Below are 6,857 nucleotides of genomic sequence, written 5' to 3' on the forward strand. Positions count from 1 at the left end.
TCGATGGTCTATCAACCTTGTGAAGATCCTTGAAGGCTCTCTATCAAGTTTTGACACAACCGAAAAGATGACTTCCACATCCGACTTATTCTACATGGAGGACTCACAATTGATCAACAAGTCTCCATACTTCAATGGAGCTGACTATGGTCATTAGAAGAACTTAATGAAGCTATTCATTCAATCTACTAATCTTGGATCATGGGAGATGATCACAAATGGCTATTCTTCACCAACGAAGAATATGAAGGAGTGGAATGACCAAGAATGAAAGAAATTTCAACAAAACGCCATGGCCATGCACATTTTATTTTGTGCATTTGGTCCCGATGAGTATGTAAAATTTTCTTCATGTTCAAATGCCAAAGATTTATGGGATAACTTGAAGAACTTCGTGGTGACAAGAAAGAATAACCATCAAGCTCAAATCTCATTCCTAATTCAAAGGTGGTGTGCTTAATGGTTGTTAAAGAGCCTGAGGTATCTTCTAACTCACATGAACTCAATTCATATTCTTTTAATGAGTTACAAGATGCATATGATGAATTATATTTGGAATTTGAGACCATGAATTCCAAATATAAGAAATTGATTTCTAAATTTAAAGTTGAAAATGATTTTCTTTTAAGCAAAATTGGATTTTGAAAAGTAAAATAAAATTTAGAAAAACGATTTTGATGTTTCAAATATCAAAATAAATAATTTAGAAAAGGAAATTCTTGATTTAAAAGTTAAGCTTGATTGCTTAACAAAAGAAAAAGAAACAATTTCTTAAAACAATTCATATATTTTAAGAATAGAAAAATGCTCACATTGTCATTTTCATGGTCACATGGAACATACTTGTCCTTTAAAACTTAGAAAACATTTTAAAATTAGACAAGTATGGGTTCCTAAGGGAACAAGGGACTTTATCACTAACAATCAAGGATCTAAAACAATTTGGATACCAAAATCCAAATAAATGTCTCTTGTAGGTGTGTTGGAGCAAATAAAGTGAAATGCCAAGTTATTTGAATGCTCTAGTCACACAAAAGAATGATGGGTAACCTCTAAACTTAACTTTTATTGATTTTGTATATTGTTTGCCTATTGAGTTTTATGCATGCATGAGTATTGAGCATGAATGATTACATATTGTTTATAGTCTCATGTATGTTGAAAATATGTTATGATAGACATATTTTAAAGTTAAATGTTTTTATCAATTTTTAGTTCATCATAATGATTTTTGATCAAGTTATATTTCTATGTTTTTAAATGATTCTTTCAAAATACATTAACCCTAATTTGTGCTTTTATTGAAAACTATTTTCGAAACAAGTGATGTCCTTGATTCATTGAATATTTTTTAACATTTCAAACCACTTAAAGCTTATGATGCCAAGCTTGATAATATTTTAAAATCTCTTTCCATTGGTATCATTTAAATGTTGCATATGTAAGAAATTTTTAAAAATTAACTTGCAGATGCCTTCTTTAACATTCTCTGTACCTACAATTGATATCATATTTTTTAAATATCAATTTTATTTACATATTAGTATCCCATGAGTTTTATCTTTAAAAAGTTTTCTTGGAATGTCTAAAAAAGGGGAGTTATAGAAAATGATTTTAATAGATTTGCATGAATGCAGATCTAAATCATGCAAAATGTGATTTATGAAATGCATTTTATATTGCATGATTATATAGTAATTAGTTTGAATGTTCATCAATTGATTTTAAATGATTGAATCTAGATATTTTGATGAAATTCATTCTTTTACTTTTTGTGTATTTGCATATATATGTTTAGCTTTTACATCTTTAATATGCAAATGCAAATTGTTAAATGTTTATGCATATGCTCTCATTAACAATTGATATTCATGTTAAATGCATGACATTGTGTAGTACTTTATGCATATGAGATTTAATATGTCATTTTTAAATTATGTTTTCTGTCTTATCTTATTGAAATTCAATATTCTTTAAAGTGTCAAAGTTTTTTTTTAAATGTTATATGTGACGCTTTTATTAAGGAGGAACTTTTGTTTTTCAAACGGGTTTTGTGCTTAAATTCTATTTTGTTTCATCTTACTCTTCACTATTATTGTGAACCTTAAAGTTTTTGAATTATTTTTTATATAACAAAAAAGGGACATAAATATAGGTTTGAAAAATTCAATTTCAAGAATGAAAAAGTGGGAGTTAAAATATTTTCCAAAATATTTCTCTTTTTCATGAATTGTTTTATTGAGGGGGAGCTTTGCCAAAAACCATTTTTCAAAGATTTTGTTATATAAAAAAGAGGAAGATTGTTGAACCAATATGTTAATATAACAAATAAGGGCAAAATGTTTATGGACTTAATTGAATTTGTTCAAACATTGTAAAAATAATTCAAGATTTTAAGATTTTAAAAGGTGAAATTAGGCAATTTAGGTGGTTTCGAAACCCCTAATTTAGTGGCCAAAATTGGCCTAAAGGTTTCGAAACCCCCTCATAGGTTTTGAAACCCCACCCTCATGTTCCAACGGTCGAATTTTTAAAGGCAGTTTCGAAACCCCCTTGGTGGTTTTGAAACCCCTGTGCATAATTGCAGATTTTCCATCTCTATCGGCTCCAAAACATCTCTATCGGCTAGAAATGGTCAAAACTCATTCCATCATAAAAAAACAACTCAAGGACACTTGAAGAATGTTACTACACCAATCCAGGCTTAGAGATCAAGAGAAAAGAGTTTCATTCTTATTTCATTCATTTTCTCTTGTAAATAAGTGTATAGAGCTTAATTGCATATCCTTTGTTTTATTCTTGTGAGTTTAATCTTTGTAAACACCCACCTTGAGAGGTCTTCTTATTTAAACAAATCAAACCTCGAAAAAGGGGAGTGATTCTAGTTTAGCCTTAGAAAAACTAGAGTGATTCTATCTTAGCCATTGAAAATATAGAGTTGTAAGGTTACATCTTATCCTTAAAGGTAAGAACAAATTAGTGAATTTGTTGAAATCCTTAGTGGTGGAAAGCTAAGATATTGAATGTAGACTTTGGTTGAGAAAGTTGAACCACTATAAATGAATTTGTGCCAAAAAGTTTTATTTTTCGCTCAAGTTTCCATCAAACTCTATCAAAGCCAATTCACCCCCTCTTAACGGTTTTCGGTTGATCGATCGAGCCTAACACTTATGTTTATAATATACAAAGTATAATTCAATAGAACATTAGTGGAATAGGGATACTTGAATCTCATCACATCATCAATAACACACAAAAAATCTTCCTATCTCGTCGGGATTATAATCTAAGTATTAAATGTTCTGCTTCGCCAAAGATCAAAGTTTGTATAAAGCATGTATACAAGAGTTATAAACTCTATGACACGTTGATTATCAACTAAATGACTAAGAATTACATTATTTTCAAAACCAACTCATATTATGCTTTCACAAAGTTCACGTTAGCACAAGATAGGAGCACATAAATTAGTTTGATTTCATACACTGAACTTGTATTTTTACACAACATATGATCATTTCATTTCCAAAGCATAATTTAACATATCTAAAATTAACCTAAGATCAAAGTAATTTATACTTTATATATTTAGAAATAATTGTAATAATACAACTCTCTATATTATTTTTTCCCGTTAGATCCTTATTTTTATCGAATATAATTAATATTTTTTTTATAAATTTATTTATTTCTAGTCGGGTTCAATTTTTATCTCAAAAAGATAGATCAGGTTCAGGTGAAGTCATCCTAAACTTGAATCGGATTAAGTTTTAGATGAAGGGTATATATATCTTTCGAATCGAATTGGGTTGGGTTGGTCGAAAACTTGATGACGCATATCCATCCCTATAAATATTTGATTAATTGGAGAAGACGATGCTTCATCTTTCCTTAGTTAACCAAAACGTAGGGTAGGAGAAAACCTCACTAAAGTGTTTCTGATTTCTCTAATTAATGGCAAAAAGAAATGTAGACTAAATTATAAGAATATGACACCTAAGTCATTTATTCATCAAAATATATTATCCGAAAGAAATGGGATAGTCATATAATTAATCATTTCATTGCTTTTTAGTGTCCACTTAGGCAATCAATTTTTAATGATTACACTTTAGTCCTTAAACTTTAATTATTTATGATTTATCCTTAATTGAAAATCAAATTGAATCGCATTTCAATCGAACTAAAATATCATTATAAAAAACACATTCAAAGGCTTATAACAATCAAATAAATCCTCAAAATATTTTTCGATCATCGATCAATGAAAATTTTTAACCGATTTTTTTAGGTTTTATATTAAATAATTCGATAAAGTCACCTAGTAAATTAAGTGTTGAAATTATTTTTCTCTTTTCTTATTTTTTTAGCAAATAACGACACCAATCTTGGTGTTGATCGTTAACTGTCTGCATTTTTTATTTTTTCTTTATTTTTTATATCACATTTTTTTGTTTTATTTATTTTTTAGTTTTCAATAACCCTGCCTCTATGGCACATTTTCATATGTTTTTATGACGTTTTTTTTCTCGACACATTTTCAATTGTTTAACCATTTTTTATGTATTTTTTCATTGTTAAATTTGGCGACACATCAATGGATCAAGATTGTGAGTTACTTCAATCTCATAAAAGATTCACATTAAACAGATTGGGAACACAAAACACTTTAGGGCTGGAGTGAAGATTCACAAAAGCACCTGATAGAAATTGCATAAAAAAAGACTGATAACTACATACGGTATGAGACTAACTTCCTTGAAAATAGGGAAAAAGTTATGTAGGTTGTGGCCATTCAAGAACGGGAATGTCTCAGGAAAGGCGGGTTAATATACGGTTAATATACATCATTACCGGATACATTAAAATGTATTTAATAAATTCGGTTTAGTGGTACCTATTATGTTGACAACTAATAATGTTTTAGGTAGAAAATATGAAAAACTATTAAAAAATTTGGTAACCGGTAAACTTTGGTTATCGGTAAGTATCTATCCTTTTTATAAAATGTCCATACCCTTTAACATATCAAGTAAATTTTACCGGTTTTGTCATAATGAATCTGGTTTTGTCATATTTTTACCTGTTATATTGTAAATTATCTATCCTTTTTATAAAAGTGTCCATACTTATTTCACTGTGAAAATATATTTATTATTATCTTTAGTTAATATTGTTAAATTTAAAATCTAAATAATATTTTATAAAATATCAAAACAATCAAATAATTTTTTGTGTAAATGAAATTATTAAATTAATATTGTAGGTGGAAAACATGAAACACTATTAAATAAATTGAAACATAAATTACATAACTTTAAAAGCAGTTTTAAATCCTAAAAAGTGTCGATACTTTTAAAAAATATATCGATCCAAAACGATATACCAGGTAAAAATATGATAAAACCGGTAACAAAATGATAAAACCGGTAAATTTAAAAGTGTCGATACGTTATATAAGGATCGACACTTTGTGAATTTAAAAGAGAAGCAGTTATAGCGCCTATAATGTGTCGATACTTTAAAAAATATATCGATCCACAACGATATAACAGGTAAAAATATGATAAAACCGGTATCAAAATGATAAAACCGGTAAAATGATACCGGATATATTGAAAGTGTCGATACTTTCGTAAGTACGTGTAATAAATTATCGACACTTTCAAAGAAATAGGTAATTATCCTTTCGAAAGTATCGACACCTGACATAAAAGTATCGACACTTTTGTATTTGTATCGATTAAATATAAATAACATATCCGATGAAAATATAAAGGCCATAGCTAAATATCCTCTGAAAAAAGATAGAACAGACGAGTTTTTGAAATCGAAGAGTAATTGTTGCTGCATTTCAGAAGGCGTTTCTAAAGCGAAGTTTGTTTGTTTGTTGCTGCAGTCGAATCGAAAAGTATGTTGTCGAAACTCTAATTTTTTATTATTACAGTAATCGCGATAGGGTTTTTTATGTGTTGTTTGGAGTTTTGGAGTAAGGAAGCATTTGGGACCGATTGCAGGTAGAAATAGATATTCAAGGAAAAATATAAATGTCGATACTTTTATTAAATATTATAGGTAGAAAATGATATTATAGGTTGTATAAATGTGCCGACACATTTTGGTGTGGCCATTCAAATTCTTTTGAAGAAAACCGTTTTACCACACGAGTAGTTATCTATATTTGTATATTGAAAAGTGTATGTAACAAAATAATTTGATTTGCGTAAACTGATATATGAAGGAAAAATGGAGTCAATGGGTTGGAAAATTGTTGGTGGAGCAGGTGACTTTGAAATTGAGGCCGAGACTCGAAAGCAACCAAAGGGTGGATATATGTACTTCTAGTAAGTATCAATGTCTTTTTGTTATTATTGTTGAAATGGTAATTGGATTAAAGTATCGATAAACTTTAAATTGATTACAAATTTGAAATGTTAACAGTATGGCCGAATGCAAAAGGATGAAGGGAGATGGCACACAGAGCGGTTCGGTATGTAAAATGAAATTGACATTGAGTAGTATTAGTATTTAGTGTTAATGTATTGATTAAGAAACGTTTATGTTTAATATTAGGTGAAAAAAGATGTGAGGTCCAAATGGAATTCAATGAGTGATGCTGAAAAGGAACCTTACATCACACAGTCAAGGAATGATAGTAAAGAATACAAAGAACGGAGGAAAGCACATGAAAATAAGGTATTCATTAAACTTGTAAATACGTTGATACAAAATATATAAGAACTATAACATTATATATTGTTAAAAAATGTAGGAAGTGTCGACAAGATGCAGCATTAAAAGGGTGAATTTATTAATTAAACACCTTAAGGAGAAGGGTCAGTTGAATGTGCTGGGAG

Source organism: Hibiscus syriacus, unplaced genomic scaffold (genome assembly GCF_006381635.1).
Source record: "Hibiscus syriacus cultivar Baekdansim isolate YM2019G1 unplaced genomic scaffold, ASM638163v2 tig00109971_pilon, whole genome shotgun sequence".
Lineage (NCBI taxonomy): Eukaryota > Viridiplantae > Streptophyta > Magnoliopsida > Malvales > Malvaceae > Hibiscus > Hibiscus syriacus.